The following is a 20701-nucleotide window of genomic DNA, read 5'->3' on the forward strand; positions in this document are numbered from 1 at the left end:
ACAATTTCTTCAATGGTCCGTCGTCGATCTTCCTTGATGATTTCACGAATTTTTTCAACATTTTCATGTGTTCGGGCCATTGCAAAAACGACGATCACACAAAACAGTTGTCACTATAAACTCTGCCGAAACTAGTCCTTACCTTCTGAAGCAACGGTAGTCAGCTTATCGACTCAGGAATGTTAGCTCCATGCGCTCATAGCGGCAAAACGCGGTACTACAAAAGCTCTGCCCACACAAAAAAAATAGTTCTGTTTCTTTTGGGTACCCCATCATATGTTATCACCCAGTAGATTCACATCATCAGCATAGATCAGCAGCTGATGTGTCCCATCTAATTTTAGTCCCACGTGGTTTTCCTGGACCTTCCTAATGGCATATTCTAAAGCAAAGTTGAAAAGGAGTGGCGATAAAGCATTTCCTCATTTTAGACCATTCTGGATATGAAAGTTACCAGACAGATGTTCACCTATAAGGTCTTTACTATAGATTTCATTTGAACGCATTTTAATCAGCCTAACTAATTTCATGGATACCCCAAACTCTACCAGAATATTGTACAATACTTCCCTCCTAACTGAATCTTAGGCTTTCTTGAAGAGTATGAATAGCTGATGTACTGTCTCATCGTACTCCCATTTCTTCTTCAGTATCTAACAAATGCAAAAAATTGACGAGCAGTTATATTTTTATTCCTTATGGTTAGCTTTATAAAAATCATTAAATAAACGGCCGTAGAATTGTGTCTACTTTCTGTCCGCAAGTAATACACTTGAAAATGCTCAGTAAATTTTGATTAAATTAAATATTGATGACGATGAAGAAGGATCATTGAGCGAGTTGAATTTCATATCATTTCGTTCAGTATGACCACAGATTTGCATAAATCTGGAGCTTTATTGAGTTTCTCAAAAACAGCTTATCGTACAAAAAATCTTATTCTCACATAACGTAAATATTGGCATGGAGAATGGGGGACAAAGTACAGAATAATAATCTCTGACTCTGAAGGGTGGATAGTGTCAAATAATGTACGTATATTTTTATCTGCAGCGATAAACTAATATCATGGCTATTAGGGGTGGCATAATAAGAAAGTACCAAGCTTGGAGACATGTGTACTCTATTGGAGTACATTCCTTCACTCTTTTTACTAGCTTCGAATATATTGTCACGTATCCTGGTGAGACGACAAGAAATTAATGGGTTCCGGATTTATTGGATAAGTTGTTTGCACTTACAATTACATTCTCTCAGGAATAACGCCTTCCACGCAATGCATCCTGACTAGTCTGTCGTCTGTTCTTCGCTCTCTTCTGTTTGGTCTGTTATATTCGTCAGTCGGACGTCCCAGAAGACACCTTGTCCAAGGGTTCCGTTCCGTGTGTTCTGCGCGCCGTTAACTAGTGTATTCGTTGCCGCGGGAACCGCACTAGTTCTGGTTTGCAGTTCCTTTGTAACGTCTGTTATGTATGCGTTGTCGTATGAACATGTTTAATTGTCACCCAGACAACGATGCGGAACCGTGGATACTGGGCCGTTGCCTAACAATGGACACCCCCTCTGACTCAGATATTCTGGTTTTAGGCGGCACGCCACAGTATGATAATGTTGTGCTGGGTCATTCCGTTTCATTACCACCCGAAGCTTTCGAACGATCAATAAGTTGCCGGCCTATATAATTCAGGACAGTGGCATACATCTAGACTTACGAGGCTTGATAGCTCGGTCGATAAAGTAACGGTCACTATCATCGGCAGTAATGCTGTGGTTTCACACATCACCTTGTTCTGAAGAATTGTGGGATCCACTCTGTGGAGAGGGTCGGAACGTGCAGCTGACGATCACCCCACACCTCCATATTGTGGTTTTATTTTTACAATTAACCTTCCTGAAGAAACATGCATACTTTTATTCCACTTTACCTAACTAACGTCTTGGGCTGGAATCTCTTTGGAAAGTTAATAGTCACCTTTCCCCCCCCCTTGGCACTACAGCCCCAGTGGGTCTAGGCCTACCTCCATGAACTTCTCCTTTCACTTCAGTTTTTCTAGATCTTAGACATTCGGTAGGACTCCTTGGGCGGGTGATCAGCTCGTCGCAAGGTCTCTACCTGTACACAAACACAGAAAGACACACACAAACATCCATGCCCTGAGTGGGATTCGAACCCACGATCCCGGCTTCCGAGCGAGCGAAGACAGTGCACGCCTTAGGCCCCCCATACACACACAGTTTGGCCTTCCGATCAACCTTACAGGCAAAACTGTGACAGTTTACTCCCTCCCTTTCCTCCCCATACACGCGCAGATAAAGCGGCAGGCTTCATGCCACAATCACGGTCTTCCAGCCTATAATGTTGAGTCACACANGTGCTACGGTCCTGCAGGCAGAACTGACGGACTGACGGGTTTCCCACAGGCCAGCAGTCCAAACGATTGGCCGGCCGGCCGCACCACACACGTCAGTTTTGCCTTTCAGTCTTCAACTGTGCAGGCCGAACGGAAGGCCAAACTGTGTGTGTATGGGGGCCTTAGACCGCTCGGCTACCGTGACCGGCTAATAGTCACTTTACTGGTCAAGAAATACCCGAAGACTCTTTACCATGTCCACAAAAGCACGCCACTTCATCTTACCATGAAAGTAATTAACTCAGCCCGCATCTTTTAAGGTCATTTTAAATATTATCCTCCAAACTACGCCTAGATCTCCCACGTGTTCTCTTCCTCTCGTATTTTGCCGCTCATGATATCCTGTTAATTTTGATCGCCCGCATAATATTAGGTGAAGTGTAGGAATTATGAAGCTCATCATTATGCAGTTTTCTCGAGCCTTCTGCTTGTCTCTCTATCTCTCTCAGATTTAGATAAGTCTCCCGGCACTCTGCATTCACTGCACCTAGAAATGTAATATGCCATCGGCCATACCGTGTTAAGAACACCGGTTCTCGTCCGGTCACCGAAGTTAAGTAACATTGGGCGTGGTTAATACTTGAATGGGTGCCAGACCGGTTGGGAACACCACGTGCTGGTGCCATTCCTTTTGCCGATCACAGTGGCCGCGGTACTATCTTCGTCCCCTCGAACACTGGGATCGTGGTTTCGAATCCTCCTCGAGGCATGGATGTCTCTGTGCGTTTATTCTGTATGTAGATACCGGCCTTACGGCGGGCTGATCCCCCGTCCAAGGAGTATTACCGACTGTGTATAGATTAAGAAACTGAGAAAGCGGCCAAGGTGCACAAGGGCGGTAGAACTATACTCGTAGGTAGATAGGTAGACAGACAGGCAGAAACGGATACCTGCGTTTGCCAGAAAATATATCCCCTGCCGGTAAACTGGAGTTGGTACCAAAGCTGAAATTACCACAAACGGAAACGAAAAGAAAAAGCAACTAAAGAGATAATTTTTGTCGAACATTTGCTGTTTCTTCTTCATGTAATTTTTTTCCCATATTATTCTTTATGGAATGTATCTCAGAAGGAACATTTCTGACTTGAAATAGAGTTACTTTGCGACTGGCAGTTTGCCGCCAATCACTTCGTATTGGCGACAAGCCCCTTGAGACTCACAACCAGTAATTTTATTTTCCAAGTGAACACTTGTTGTTATAGTCCTTATGTAACACCCTCTCTGACGAGAGGATTGATCTATCGTTTTTAAAATTGCTGCTGTTCATCGACAGTGCAGAAATTCTCAGGTCCGAGTCCCGCGGTACTCATGACCACATTTTACTGTCTCAGATAGTGGACTTCCCCAGCCTGGACAGCCGGGTCCCCGTATTTATATCCCCCACTAACAGGGTGGCCCGGTTATACCCCCAGACACCGGATTCCCTTTTCGTCGCCTCCTACGACTCACAGGTTTACGGTGGAGGTATTTCACCCCGCCTCCACACGTGAAAGGGAATGACTTAAGCTATATTTTAAATGTATGCAGAATATGTGGATTCTTGGAGAAAGCAAGAAGAAAGGAACAGCGACAAGAAAGGAAAACCAGAGAGGAAAGTATACAAGAAAGTAAGGAAAGTTCCACCTCCCGTTGCCCAGCAACGGTTAGACATGTCACAATATATATATATACTATGTGCTCGTATATGGATTTCTTACAAGAATATGTGGGGTATAATCTATGCGATATTTTGTCATTAAGTTTACTTGTTAAATCTAATATCTGCAACTAGCGTTCTAGCAGCCATAAACCTCGTTCTTTTTGGAGTTTGTAGAGCTGTAGCCTGAAGACCAAGTTAGTGAAAATTTTAACAGTGACCAGCCCCTGGATCGATAGGTTAACGACCTTGTCAGGATCAGGTGCGTGGAAGTTGTAGAGGAATGTAGAGGCATTTGATCAGCCTGAAATTTCGAAATGTGGCGAAAACTTTCTTATAATAGACCGATTCCAACAAAAGTCAAACCACCGAGCGTCACTTTATAGTGGTAAGCTTGTACTCGTTAGGTCCAGAGTTTGATTCTTTCCTTGTAAACTGGCGATACTGATGGGTTCTCCGTAATTTTCTCATTCCCTTCAGGAAAATGCAGGATATAAAATAGACCATGACCGTTTTCTTCCACATCCTTCACAGTTCTTCATTCAAAGTTATCCTGTCATTCGATGGTATATTAGTAACATCTTTACTTGAGAAAGTGTCGTTAAATAGATAGCAGCAGTCTATTGGTACTGAACTTCGTGAAAAATTGGTTGACTCTTCGGCTAAATTACTTCAAGATGCTGTATCAAGTAGTAAAGACTGCAGAACGTCAAATGAGCCAATAAAATTATCTCTAATACCGGTTAGATAAGGATTGTGTAGGACACGGTCGTGGTCTGTTTAAAGATATTACCACGGTATTCGATGTGGGGACCAAAGAAAACGACGAGAAGTCTATGAGGATAGTCGGTAACCCGACCGAGATTCGAACTGGATACTTCCCAACTATGCCAATGTAATCGATACTTGCAGTGGTTTGAGAGAACACGTGGAGCTTTTTAGTTCGAATCTGGATCCGATAACCGATTATTCCGATTGAAGTTACTCGTGGTTTTGCTCAGTCCCTCTAGGGAAATACTGAGTATTTTCTTTTTATGAAGATCATAAACGACTCCCATTTCGTTCTAACTCACTATTCATTATCCTATGATAATTCTATCGACGCTGTAAGCCTTTGCAGTTGACACAGCTTAGTTTGGACCTAGTAAAACAATAAAAAGTGTAACTGAATTGAGGTCCGGTCTAGAAAACCGAAATTAACGGCCGTGGGGATTCGTTGCCCTGACCACGCGACACCCTCTATCCTCTAAAGTTGGCACTAACTTCGCCGACAAGCGGAGGTCGCTCGGTAGGTATAGTTCGCTTGCGGACTAAAACCATGGAGTTAGTTAGTTAACTGAATTGAGGTATTCTGGTGACCGTCCTCGCAACAGCTAGTTAATGAAATTAATATCAGTAAATGTTAATATTTTGTTACGTACTATCGACTACATGTTTCGATCGTAACGGATCATCATCAGGTGGTAATTCATGGATATGTGAAAGATGCGTCATCATTGAATTTTAAACTTAAAATGGATCCATCTTTTACAGTTAAATTGTGTCATTAATAAAACGTTAAATCTGGAGTTTATCGTGAATGAATACATGACTTTGGACCGCCTCTGTGGTCTTGTGGTCAGTTCCTGGCTACAGATCCAGAGGTCCGGGTTCGATTTCCGGCGCTCCCAGATTTTCTGAGAAGTAGTGGGTCTGGAACGGGGTTCACTCAGGCTCGTGAGGATAATTGATGAGCTATTTCAAGGAAATAGCGGCTGCAGTCTAGAAAACTGTAAATAACTGCCGTGGGGATTCGTTGCGCTGACCACTTGCCGCTCTCTATCCGCTAAAGTTGGCACTAAGTTAGCTGACAAGCGGCGGTCTCTCTGTCGGTATAGTTCGCTTACGGACTAAAACCACAGAGTTTGTTTCGTGTCTTGTTTGAATATATGCCTTTGTTCATGTGTTGAATGTTAAAATAAAATAAAATAAGTACAATGAGTAGCTAGGGTTCTGTTACGTGTTTTAAATAAGGTGTACAGACGAACCCCAGCTTAAGAACATAGTATGTTCTTTCAAGTGTGTTTGTAAGTTGAATGTTCTTAATCACTCGTTCACTCATTTTGGTCTAGAATGCAACACAAACCGTTCACAGTCTCTCCTTTGTTTTAAAGTGTCATTAAAATCACATTTAATTGCAGCATGTTTCAGCCTTATAAGACCATGCAACGTTCGTAAATACGAGTTTTTCGTTTCTTGAAAGTTCGATAAATAACAAACACCGAATACTGTGTTATTATAGAGTACGTGTAAATGTCTGTTTCACAGCACGTATTTCCATTGCCAGTACGATCTTGTTTTCTCCATGAATAATTGCGAAGTGTTCTTTTCTGTTACCACTCACGGTCGGCCTGCCTCACTTGGTGGTGTAAGTAAAGTAAAGCTATCCCTGTAACAGGCCCTGAAGGCCCATAGGGTTGTGAGACGTTGTGGGTCCCACATTACCTTGACAGTCGGCTCAAAGATGGCGATAAGGTTGTCAGCCTTACGCGCCGCACTTGGTGGTGTAGTGCTTCATATTTCGGAGGCCCGCTGGAGCGTCTGACCTACTGAGTAGGCCTATTTATTGATTTACCTCAGTCCCTATAGCCAGATGTCTGAATAGTACCGTGAAATTGTATGCGACTGTTTCCACGTCTGTACCAGTACGTTCAGGTACTCAGAAAGATGAGATGGAGCCCCGGCGAGTCACAAATTTGGGACTCAGCTCCATTCCAGGAGCCATATAAATACATAAATTTATTTAACAAATAATTATAAGATCTAGGTTCCATTTGGTGCCCGGTGAATACGAAAATTATTTCTCGAAGAACAGGGGTCATTGAAATGGGCCCCCGAAAATAAAATTGTCATTTTCTCGAACACCGGCTGTAACGATTTTGATTAAATTTAATTGATGCGTGGAGAACATGGCCGCAAGTAAACTGCATAGGTTGTATCTCCAGGAATGTGACGGCATGCGCACCAGGGGCCGAAATTGTTACGCAAGCTTGTACGAGTATAATCAGCCACCAACAGTGGCCTACAGAACAAAATCACTTTCATTTCAAAGGTAACGTGGTCAAGGTCAGGCCTATATTGGAATCTATGTGCGATATCTTTCTCCCATTTTTTATGAAGTGATTTTTTTTTAATCCAGCTACGAAGACTGCATATAATATAGTGATTTTGTTTCATTTTCTTCTTCGCTTTGTCCCTCTTCTCTTTTCCCTACTTCTTGCTCTCATTTTTTTCCCCTTTTTCGTCTACGTCATCACTCTCCTCGTACATTTCCACCTCCTACTATTCAATTTTCAGTATTCTGATCTATACTGTCGTACGTTCATGGTCTCGAATGATACAATATCGCTGAATAAAACAACAGAAGCAAGCTGAAACTAGTCCTTTATGCCTTCCTAGTAATTGTTCACATTGATTCTATATGTTCTTTCTACTTTAATATTGTCACGTGATTTTAGAGTGACTGTAGACAGATTTTGGATTGTTAATCGGATTTATTGAACTCGTAACCACAAGTAAGGATTATTCTCCCACTGTTAAATCACTATATGACACATCAGGTCTTCTCAGTCTATTACAATCTTTACAAGCCGTTGCTCGGTAGCGGCTTCAATGGCGAACGTTCCCCTTCCTCTGGGATGCCGAACTGTTTCCGGGCTACGCTACCAGCTTCTCACAGGAACAGCAAGTGGTGGGGTTAGTGAGACGCGCTACATTTGGTGGGGGAAGCAAGAAACTATATTTCCGGTTTAGGTTCCCAACTCCTAACTTGTCCTGCTTATAACATCTCGGCACGGACCTCATAGAAAACACCTTCCCGTGTTGCAGTGCAGTTGGTGCCGTGGAAAGATGCTTGTTTGCGGAGTCGTTACTTAGCAATGAATGTTGTATAATTGCCTAGCAACGGATCTACGTGCTACATTATTAAAAACTGTCGAGTCTGCCCACAGAATGGGTTTATATGTTCCACTTGATTCTTGGAATAAGCAGCGATTATTTGTGTTAACTGATTGGTGTTTGTGTTTCCCGTGCCATAGGAATTTAATTCTTAAATATCATTTAGGTAAGGTTTCGGCTTGAGCGGGTTAATGGTAATCCGAATTCCGTAACCCGTAACCTCCAAAGGTGTCGCAGGTAGCTCCCAGTCACAGATTCGCCTTTCCCGCAATGGAGTTAAAAAGCTAAAGCTATCCCTGTAACAAGGCGTGGAAGCCCATACGGCTGTGAGACGTCGAGGCTCCCACATTTTCTGGACAATCGGTTCACAGCGGTGAGGTTGTCAGCTTTACGCGCCGGTAGCCCCTTAACCCTGGAAGATTCCTGGTACTCATTTCTGTTATAGAGTGAATCGACCCCAGGGCCATACTGCTGCTGGAAGGATTAGGTAAAAAAAAAGCTAAAACTATCCCTGTAACAAGGCGTGGAAGCCCATACGGCTGTGAGACGTCGAGGCTCCCACATTTTCTAGACAGTCGGCTCACAGACAGCGGTGAGGTTGTCAGCCTTACGCCCCGGTAGCCCCTTAACCCTGGAAGATTCCTGGTACTCATTTCTGTTATAGAGTGAATCGACCCCAGGGCCATACTGCTGCTGGAAGGATTAGGTAAAAAAAAAGCTAAAACTATCCCTGTAACAAGGCGTGGAAGCCCATACGGCTGTGAGACGTCGAGGCTCCCACATTTTCTGGACAATCGGTTCACAGCGGTGAGGTTGTCAGCCTTACGCGCCGGTAGCCCCTTAACCCTGGAAGATTCCTGGTACTCATTTCTGTTATAGAGTGAATCGACCCCAGGGCCATACTGCTGCTGGAAGGATTAGGTAAAAAAAAAAAGGTAAAGCTATCCCTGTAACAGGCCGTGGAGGCCCATAGGGTTGTGAGACTTCGAGGATCCAACATTTTCTAGACAGTCAGATCACAGACGGCGGTGAGGTTGTCAGCTTGCGCGCCGGCAGCCCTTTACCCTCCTAGAAGATTCCTAGTACTCGTTTCTGTTAGGGGCTGAGTCGGCTCCAGGGCCATAGGGCGGCTGGATGGATTAGGTAAATGGGAAAATCACACATTAGAGTGTGGTGTAATTATGTTTCTTCGTAGAACATAGACAAATAAGCTCATAACTTACAATATTGCTGTTACCTGTGGGCCCATTTGTAATGATGGTTCCCTCCGATTCCTGACACTGCCTAAGTTTACTTACTGAACGTAACAGGCTCCAAGTTTTTGCCGCTCCAAGTTCCACAACGCACGTGGTAAAAAGGTAGAAGTAAAATTGCCATTGTGCTTAACTAATTAAACACTACGCCATTAAGACGTGTGGGGGAGTGGTTGTATAGACTCACCTTTTCTTGGCCTGGCACTGGTTGAAGGTGAGTGGTCAGTTTCACGCCCCGGCAGCTTTACCCCCGGGGAAAGAGCCCCGGTATCAATTGGATAGGAGGGTTGGTGGGCCCCAGAGTCGGTCTGGACGCTGCGGAGGCGAGAAAAATCTTGCAGTGCCAGGAATCGAACCGAGGCTACCTATGACAGGTAATAAATAAAATAATTAAATACAAAAGATTGTGATAGATAATTGTTTAAGAATTAACTTTAAATTTTTGGTGTATGGCTGTTGTTCGCAGAAGAAAGCTGAGTGCATGCTCTTAACGGCTAAGGGGAACGTTATGACGCCTGCGTGGTTCGCGGGTTGTAGTTCGCAGTTGCCGGAAGTTCGGGAAACAGTGCCCTGCATTATGTAATTGGTGTTCTCAGGTTTTAAGACAGTCATTAACCCGAATCTGGAATAATCGACCCATCTTGACTTACCCCTGCCTAGTTTTAGATAGCTATAGTGTGAAAATTGTTACGAGAGTTTAACGTACACTAGGGACTTAAGAGAAACAGGCGAGATGAACGTCGCCGTGTGCCGAGCTGTCTAGCGTCGGCACTTCTCTTGCTTCACGGCTCATCCTGTGGAAATACTAATCTTGCTCTTCCTAAACTAAAGCTGCGGAGCATTCATTTTGCTGTAATTATATGCTTGCGGCTGGGCCAAGTTGTAAGCATTGCGGTTGCTTCCTGTTCCGTTCACCCGGACTGGCGATCACGCTGGTAAATGAGTAGCGGTCATTCTCTTGCCGTGCACTTTACTTTGTCAGATCATCTAGGTGCATATGGCGACATCATATACATTCGATGCTTGCAGCTTGATGATTTTTTTATTGCTAGTGGGGTGGGACTATGTCCCTTGTACTGCGGCCACTTCTGGCCTTTTGTACCAGCCCCAGATGATAGGTGAGGGTGATTGTGGAGCAATTGGTGGAATGAAGATTAGCAGGGGAAACCGAAGTACTCAGAGAAAACCTGCCCCAGCGCCACTTTGCCCACCACAAATCCCATTTGACCAGATCCTGAATCGAACCCGGGCCGCCGCGATGGGAAGCCAGCGACTAACCGCTTGAGCTATGGCGCGGCCTAGTTTGGTGTTCCAGCTTATCTTGCTGTAAATATAGAGAACAGCCGAACTGAACCAAGTAGTTTTGTTTCCGGCGGAACATTGGAGGGATATATTTCCCAGTAGATAAAATTGACCACTGCTTTTTTATCTATTCCGTGAGTTTAGCGAGAAGGTGTGTGGTTAGTTATTAGTTGCGCGACAGGAAGGATTGTCACCTGGTGCTAGGTAAACCAGTCATTTTCAGTAAGTGTTCATACCTGCTGTTATACACTATCTGTCGTCGCTTTCCCAACTTAATGTAGCTTAATTTTAGGCTGTAGTCTGTTAGGGATATTTCATCGTGCTTTGAAAGACGAAATTCCGGACGTAATCATCATATTTTGGACAAAGAAATTAGAGACTTGGCTTTTAAAGTATTCCGATATGTCGAACGCGAGGTGGAGAATCGATATGTACGCGGTAGCAGGAGCGCACTGTTGATGCATGTGTTGTCGATCTTTAAAAAATGGATCATCAGCCGAAATATCTGACAACATCTCAAACTTATAGATGCATTTCTCTTTTCCTACCAAGCCAACGTTCACACGTCCTCTGGTTTGAATCCAATATTGTCGAGATTAAGTAAGGCAATGTGTAGAGCTTTACCTATACGCAGGGGGCACCCGGTAGCGTAGTTGGTTGCGGCACTATGCTACAAGCCGGAATGTCTCGGGTTCGATGCACGATATCACTGGATTTTTAAACTGACCTAATCCTTCCAGCCGCGCTATGGCCCTAGGAACGACGCAGCCTCTAACAGAAATGAGTACCAGGAATCGTTCTGAGGGTAAAAGGCGGCCGGCGCGTAAGGCTGACCTCACCGTCGTCTGTGACCTGATTGTTTAGAAAATTTGGGAGCCTCCACGTCTCACAACCGTATAGGCCTCTACAGTCTGTTACGGGGATAACTTTACCATTTTTTTTACATACATACGCGCATTTGTGGTGTGGTATTTAGGAACGGTGAGAACTTTACCTGGCTAAACTTGCGAGTTCTATGCCTTCGGCACGTATGCCGCTATGCATTGCGGTGCTGTCGCCGATAAGAGCAATAGTCTAATGTAAATGCATGATATTCCGTAATATTACGCATCTATTACTTTTGGACAGTAATTAGTTTATAACTGCCGTTTTGAAAGAGCGCCTTGCTGTAACACGTACGCCTCCTCTGCAGCTAAGTTAATTACTGTGTTTTGAGCACGGAGTTCGAATGCTATGGAAACTGAATGAGATTACAATTAGGTCTGTCTAATCAAGTTGTCGCTAGTGCGACGGCAGTATCAAGCGGTGTCTCCAGGTTAATCCAGTAACGCTCGCTCCTTCCCAATCTCAACCCTTTGGCACCAGTAGAGAACTGGCGTAGCAAATACCGTATTTACGCATGTATAGGCCGCACATTTTTTGCCAAAAATTCAAGAGGAAAACTGGGGTGCGGCTTATATTCGAAATATTGGAAATCACACTTCATTTTAAAAAAATTATATTCATAATTAGTAATACAGGATGTTCTACTCCTGAAATAATATTCCAAGAAAATTATTTTTTCTATAATTTCTGTCTGAAAATTGTGCTGCGGCCTATACACGCACGCGGCCTATACATGCGTAAATACGGTATATTGCAAGTATATTTTCGGACTACGCGGAGTTGTATCACAGAAGGCGGAATCAGTAGAATGATGGCTAGGAAGTCGGTACAGGCTTGAGGATATTATCAATATCACGTATTGGGGGTATGAGTATAGACGCGTTATGGATTAGATACAGCATACACTCGTTACGTTACTGCTATTATTCATGTACATGCTTAACAGCCCAAAGGTCAGTTACAAAGTTAGCACAAGCAAAAGAAGCAAATAAGACACATACACGCAAATGAAAGAGAGAGTAAAGCAACTCGTATCATTTGGACCAAGGCTCCTCAAACATTTTTGGACCACGGACCACTTAATGTGTGGATTTTCTTTGGCAGTCCACTCGAATTTTGAATGAATTTACAGTGAAATTCAGTCAACTGTTACACTCCCGTGACTTCTAAAATTAAAACAGCGTAAAGTTTTTGTAATTCATATCACATGTTCATTTTTGCATAAATAGAAGACTACCTAGAAGATAAGAGGAAGACCACTCTTGTCCCTGGCACCGTGAGTATGCGAAACGACTCCTGATTTAGACACAAATAAGTTCAGTCACGTGAATCATAATTAAAAAACTCCGTGTCCTATAGTCCGCAAGCGAACTATACCGACCGAGCGACCGCCGCTTGTCGACGAAGTTAGTGCCAACTTTGGAGGATAGAGGGTGTTACGTGGTCAGCTCAACGGATCCCTACGGCCGTTAATCTCGTTTTCTCTAGACCGGAGCCGCTATTTTCTTGAAATATCTCCTCAGTTATCCTCACGAGGCTGAGTGGACCCCGTTCCAGACCCACTACTTCTTAGAAAATTGATAGCGCCGGGTATCGAACCCGGACTCTGGATCTGTAGCCAGGACCTCTGACCACTAGACCACAGAAGCGGTCCTGTATGAATTATTATCGTAATAAATCTAACACACATTTTCTATTTCGTCTTCAGTACCTGTGTTTAAGTAGTGTAAGAATCTATGTAAATCTGTCGGTTTAAGGATGATATACGTGGCAGTGTGTTTTCAGTTTGAAAGCTTTATTATAAGCATCCTGTTGTGTATCACCATATAGTATCATTATGGCCGTCAGCACGGACATAGTAATGCTATATTCAGTTCCTAACATTGTAAACACGGAATCATGGTTGGACTGTATACTTTATCAGAATGTATTGGAAATATGTAAGGTTAGCAAGCATTACAGCTGTTGACAGTTGGTTCCTGCTGAGCGAATTCTGGTATCGGAAAGCGCGGCTTGGGCTCCCTGCTGGCATTTCCGTTTGTATCATCATCACATGTGCACAGTGGGCAAGCTGGCCACTTCTGTATCGATTCCATCCGTCCCTCCCTCCACCCACCCCCCTCCAGGTTTTTGCTACATCCCATCCACTGCCGCCACCATAAAACGAGGCAGGCGTACCAACAACTTCCTTATGAACGAAACCAAACTTCACGTTGATTTAATTTAAATTGGGCAGTTCGTAAAATGAATTCCAGTGAAGATGTGATTAGCATTTGTCTGTCTGTCACGTGTTCTCACCAAGACTGTTAATAAATTTCGATAAAATTGGGTAGCTGTAGATGTCGGGCGAATTTAAATTTGGTCTGCGTCGGCCCACTATATAGTACCCCTACTTTACATGAAGCTCTCACTCACTCATGGAGCTGAGCCCTTCTTGAGAAGCCGCCAATTCTGCATGTACTCAAGAACTTTCCAGCATTTCATGGAATGCCAAGGTTCAGTACCGTGTTCACAAGAGCCCTCCACTAGTCCCTATCCTGAGCCAGATCTATCCAGTCCCTACCATCCCATACTATCTCTCTAAGATCCATTTTAATATTGTCCACCCACCTACGTCTTGGTCTTGCCAGTGGTCTCTTTCCTTCTGGCTTTCCCACCAATATCCTATATGCATTCGTCTTCTCCCCCATTCATGCTGCATGCCCTGCCCATCGCATTCGCCTTGGCTTGATCATAGTGTCCTATTGACATTTTAATGATTTTAACATAATAAAGTATTAAAATGTCGGTCACGGTAGCCGAGCGGTCTAAGGCATGTACTGTCTTCGCTCACTTGGAAACCGGGATCGTTGGTTCAAATCCCACTCAGGGCATGGATGTTTAGTTTGTGTGTGTGCGTTTTCCTGTGTTTGTATATAGGTAGAGGCCTTGCGACGAGCTGAACACCCGCCCAAGGAGTCCTACCGAATGTGTAAGATCTAGAAAAACCGAAGTGAACGGAGAAGTTCATGGAGGTAGGCCTAGGCCCACTGGGGCTGTAGTGCCAAGGAAAAAAAATATTAAAATACATTTTTAGTGAATGACATATTCTTGATGTATTTTATATTGTTGCATTATTGACGGGTACTTTTGATAATAAGGATACTAAAATATTGTCAACAGGTCTTCCACACGAACTCTTTCAACAAGATTATAAAATACTGAAATCAAATTAAATGCAAAGGCTGCTGGCCTACTTAGCACTCTTGTTTTTCGTCTGTGGATGCAGTGATCCACAGGAGCTTCGTGTTATACGGAATATCGTACTCAGACATTAGAACCTGCGTAAAACTAAACCTGGATTAAGATCCAGATCTGGGGGAACATTTATCTTGATCGGAGGATGCTAGATTAAAATTAGTATGAAATTACGTACGTTTAATAAACTGAAACTGCATAGCATGGAACAAAAATGAAGAACTTAGCTGAAACTTCTATTTCAATTTTTTTAAATCTTCTGTTCTGGAGTTCGCTACATACTCTTCTTCATGGGAGAACATTCCTCTCGCCAGTGGGACGGAATAAATTAAGCATTTGATAATGGGCTACTGTAAAAGAGGACCAACTTATATGAGAAGATCCCAATGCGCAGGCGCCCCACACTATAGTCAGCACGTAGCGGTCACAAAGTTTTAAAGAGATTTATCACAAAATATTTACACTGATATATTGGGTTTTTGGACTTTATCCATCTCTTGGTTTTTAAGATAACTAACAAAAACACGACGTTTCGGAAACTGGATCTGTTTCCGAAACGTCATGTTTTTATTAGTTATCTTAAAAACCAGGACGATGGATAAAGTCCAGAAACCCAATATATCAGTGTGTTATGCACCATCGTCAGAATCCTATAGTAACTACTTAAACAAAATATTTAATTTCCATTTTAGTATAGTTTTAATAGTTATGTTTTAATCTTTAGTCCTTTTTTAAATTTTACTGTCTGAGTATTTTAAAATTTTAACTGAAAGACTCAATTTATGCATTTAAAAACACTCAAGTGCACAATAAGGATCCTTATTGAAGAATTAGATGTAAGTTGTTAGATGCAATTCAACAACTGAGTCTGGTATCATTGTACGCCTGATGATGACCCAGTATAAGGATCGAAAAATGTTGCGTCCATAAAAACAGATGTTGATACGATAGAGTCTGCTTTGTTTTAAATACAGATTATTATTGTGTAGACTGCATACTTTTGTATACAGTTATGTACCTTGCCAACTTCAGCGGATAGAGGGTGTCACGTGGTAAGCGCAACGAATCCCCACGGCCGTTAATTTCCGTTTTCTAGACCGGACCTGCTACTTTTCCATTCAAGTAACTCCTCAATTATCCGCATGAGGCTGAGTGGACCCCGTTCCAGACTCATANAGCACAAGAGAAAGAAACAACGAAAAGTGGGAAGTTATGCCATTCATTGATATTTTAGTATATACTCGTATTTGTAGAATTAAATTCTGTCTTTTAGTTTGCTCGTACATGCACGGAATATATGCTGTGTGGCACTTCTTATGTAACTGTACACGTTATATCGAAAGCTGTTTATAATATACAGTACATTCGGGCTTTACTCTAAGCGTAACAACGGTTTTACATATATATTTTTTCTTTTTGTGGTTACGAAATACGGTCTTTTAGTTTATGGAAGAAACATAATTACAATTGTAAGATTTGAGGTTTTCACGGCGGTGAGTATGAAGAAAGCAGTTTTCTGGGAAGTGGCACCGTGAAAATATTGCGTTAACCGACGTTTCGGAGGAACGTATCGCCTCCATCTTCATGGTAGAAGAAAAATAAGGAATCCGCGAGCGGAGAACAAGCGTGAGCAGGTGCTAACCTTCTACCCTGAAGATGGAGGCGATATGTTCCTCCGAAACGTTGGTTAACACAGTATCTACACGGTGTCACATCCCAGAAGACTTCTTTCTTCATAGTCACAATTGTTTGAAAACAGAGTGCGTATCAAAATATGTGGACCCACAAGGAATGAAGTGGACAGTTTGTAATATTAAGCTTACGTTAGAAGGGACCTCGTGGCATCGTTAGGCAATCAACCTACTGAAATGAAGGCTGTTACATTGGAGTTAAAATCGTACAGACATCATACTGAAAGTTCGTGGAGTCTGGTTGTAAGATCTGTTGAGGAGCTGGGAGACAGTAATAAGATGAATAAGTATGAGGATTGGTGCTTGAGATACGTACTACGGTCCTGTAAATGCAACAGTTCATAGCTCCTGAATCATCCTCGATGCTTTAACAGAAAGGATATAAGTTCACAGTATCCATTGAGAAAAATGTGGACCTATAGGTTAGATGTACGTTTTATCCAATAAGTTTCTCTCTAATGGCCTCGCTGAACTTTCGATCTTCTAGTATTAAACCATGTTCCCTCTCACCTTCTGGTCCATGCGGTACTCAGAAATATCTCCCATCGCCAGTGGATGTCCCATCTGTTACACTTCATCCCTCTGCCGCCAGATCGCCATGTTTGTTCAGCAGCCTCGACCCCTTCTAGCCGTATGTTGTAAACTGCTTATGGACTACCACTCTCTGGCGGCCTTCCTCGAAAAGCTATAGTATACTGTGTTTATATACATCAAGGATTCTACCTGTTGGCCTATATAGGTATGAAACTTTGTCTCTCGCATCAAGAAAGGACAGATTGAGGTTGTCTGAGAACAGTTGCTGAAGAAATGTTTGGACTAATGAAGACGGTATGATGAAGGGCTTCACAATTTATACTCTTCACCAGACATGCTATTGTAAAGGTGATCCCATAAAGAAGAATAAGATTTGCGTGAAATATAACGCGCATGCGCTTGATAGAGAAGATAAATTACGGCAATAGACATACAGAATTCTAGAGACCCGAAACCAAAATGACTGCACAAGGGAAGCCCAACAGAAATTTACCCGAAACTGAAACTGAAACAGAATTTTGAAATATATCGCTGAGAAAACAGAGACATAGATGTGATGGTAGTACTGAAATATATCAGTGGTTATCAAACTGTGGTCTGCGGACCCCTAGGATTCCGCGAGATTGTTCTTGTCTTCCGACTATGTTAGAAGAAAATATATAACATATTGGATATTTTTAATGTTTTACGAAATCTGTTTTTCTGGAATAATGGTATGTCAAATGTTAGACTCGAAATTCGATACGGGTACACATTCCAGTACGTAGTGGTGACTCAGTCATGTTTCGTGTGTAAATGATTGAGGTGAGAAAATGCATTGTAACAAGTATGAAGTATTTTCGTAAACATTGTTCAAGCATTAAAACATTTTATTTCATTCTGTTTTAGTGTAACATGCAGATAAATTAAATGTTGGATGTGCATTTTGCATTGTGTTGAAAGGGGGTTCGCGGGCTTGAAACGTTTGAGAACCACTGAAGTAGATCGTAATGAAATATCGTGTGTGAGTGTGCATTACCTTGTGCACGAGGTAATGCATGAAGATTGCTATATGTTCTGTGGTATAACACCATATAAAAAGGTAAAGTTGTCCCTGTGCTCAACGAATGAAGCACTACGCCATGAAGGCGTATGGGGAGTGGAGGTATAAATCCACATCTTATTGAACTCGACACTAGCTGGAGGTGAGTGGTCAGCTGCCCTGCACATTTTTCACATTTTTCCCTTCGAAAAATTGAAGTGCCTCTTAAATTCGAGGAATTATTCACCAGTTTGCGAACTGTCCACAGGGTAGCCTGGAAAGAACCTAACGTAAACACATTAGAAGTGCATGATTTATTTCAACCGTCTTCCAGTGCATACACTCATCTATCTCCTCTCACTCGCACTACATGTTTCGGCACAAAAGTGCCATCTTCAGGTGCTTATTCGATTTACGCTAAACTAGTTCATTGCATGCCTTGTCGTCTTCATATTAAAATAACTAAAATATATATTTATCATATATATTGATAAATGTTAAGTTAAAAATATTAAAATTGTTCAGGATTTTTCATCCCTACGTCGTATCTCACTACAGAAGAGGATAGGTATGACTCGCATAGTGCAACAGGACGCTAAAATATAACATTAGAAGTGAGTTATCATCATCATCCCCCCTCCCCACCTTTATCTGTGAGTCAAACCCGACCATTCAGTTCAGTCATTGCCTGACATTCTTATCGTTCAGATGTGTTCAGTTTTTTATCGGTTTTACCCATGGAAAAGCGTTTTGCATATGGTGCCACATTCAAAAGAAAAGTTCTTCTGTGTGCTGAAAAGACAGGTAATCGTTCAGCTGGTAGGAAGTATACAGTAAGCGAGGCATGTGTACATCATTGGTGAAGTATAAAAACAAAACATAGAACGTATTTTTCTGGACCAATGAAAGAGAAAAATCCTGAGATTGATGCCTCTGTTTTAGAGTATTTAAAGAGATTTACGAAATAATGGATTACCTTTAAGTAGGGAAGCTTAAATGTCAAAAGCAAAAGAATGTGCTACAAAGAGTAATATACCTTTCGAGGCTAGTCGTGGATGGTGTGTAAAGTTTATAAAGAGAGAAAGCTTGTCATTACGATGAAGTCAAAACAACCTTCGGGATTTGGAACTAAATTCTTCGAATGTTAGTGTCTTAATATTGGACTACGCCGAAAGAACGAGTATTCTGTAAGTCAAATGGGAAATGCAGACGAAACTGCAGTTTTTTTCGACGTGCCTCGCAATTATACCATGAATTTCAAAAGGAGAAACAAGTGGCAATGAAAACCACAGGCTACGAAAAGTTACGTGTTACTGTCATGCTACGTATAACCGCAAATTGCGACACATTACCACCATATGTAATATTAAACAGAAAGACAGTGCCAGAAGAAACTTTTTGCGGAGACGTAATAGTTTGGGCCCCAAAAAAAATGCATGGATGACATCGGAGTTAATGGAAGACTGGCTCCGATGTGGAACGGAGCACAGAGCATTCTTGTAATGGATGCGTTTCCTGGCCGTCTCTCCGATAGAATCAGAAATAGATTAAGAAACAGAACAGTGATCTAGTGATAATTCCTAGTGGTATGACAAGTCAATTACAACCACTTGATGTGTTAATTAACAAAGCATTCAAGCATCTTCTTAATTGAGGAGCTATTTCAAGGAAATAGCGGCTCCAGTCTAGAAAACCGAGATTAACGGCCGTGGGGATCCGTTGCGCTGACCACGCAATCCCCTCTATCCGCTAAAGTTGACACTAACTTCGCCGACAAGCGGCGGTCGCTCGGTCGGTATAGTTCGCTTGCGGACTAAAACCACGGATTTTATTTGTTTTTCTTTTTGTTTTTCACTTTATATATGTTCTAAATATTTTGTTATTTTAATTGATCTGTTCTAAATAAACGCTTTGAAATAAATACGGTCATATACTTATTTCTTCTTAGGTCATTTATCCAAGGCATTCCTCCAGGTGCAAGGCCGTTTGTAACATTTCGTAACAAGCTTATTTTTCACGGTGAGGAGTTGTTATACCCAGCAGCTACCCTCCATACTTGGAGGGCGTCTCCTTCATCCGCAATCTGAGAACGGGCCAGCCGTGGTGACAAGGGACCCACCATCGTGTTGAAATCTCAAATAGGTTCGCAGCTTTGGAACACTTAGACACCGAGGTGGATGTTAATAAAGCTTGGGAAACTATTAGAGAGAATATCAAAATTTCTGCCAAAGAGAGTCTAGGTTATTATGAACTGAAGGAGCATGTAGCACGAATGGGGTAGAAGAGGAATGCATATAGCATATTGGTGGGAAAGCAAGAAGGAAAGAGACCACTGGGAAGACGAAGACGTAGGTGGGTGGACAATATTACAATTGATCTTAGAGAGATTGGATGGGATGATGTGGATTGGATTAATCTGTCTCAGGATAAGGACCAGTGGAAGACTCATGTGAATATGGTAAGGAACCTTCTGGTTGCATAAAATACTGAGAAATTCTTGGGTGGGTGCACAATTGGCAGCTTCTCAAGAAGGGCTCAGCTCCATGAGTGAGTGCTCTAATTTTTCTTTAAACCCTCATTTAAAAACTGGATGCGTCTTAAATTCGATGGTACCTTATATTCGAAATTATACGTTGTTAATGTAGTGTGTGAGCCGGTCACGGTAGCCGAGCGGTCTAAGACATGTACTGTCTTCGCTCGCTTGGAAACCGGGTTCGTGGGTTCGAATCCCACTCAGGGCATGGATGTTTAGTTTGTGTGCGTTTTTCTGTGTTTGTGTACAGATAGAGGCCTTG

At 42.5% G+C, this 20701-nt stretch overlaps 1 protein-coding gene and 1 pseudogene across 4 annotated transcripts in view; both read left to right on the forward strand.

Moving 5' to 3' along the window:
* The window catches only part of LOC111872959 (histone acetyltransferase KAT7), a 441373-nt gene that overhangs the window by 183416 nt on the left and 237256 nt on the right, over positions 1 to 20701 (forward strand). The gene's annotated exons all lie outside the window — the stretch shown is intronic.
* On the forward strand, positions 2914 to 3036 carry LOC111872963 (annotated as a pseudogene).

Source organism: Cryptotermes secundus, unplaced genomic scaffold (assembly GCF_002891405.2).
Source record: "Cryptotermes secundus unplaced genomic scaffold, Csec_1.0 scaffold407, whole genome shotgun sequence".
NCBI lineage: Eukaryota > Metazoa > Arthropoda > Insecta > Blattodea > Kalotermitidae > Cryptotermes > Cryptotermes secundus.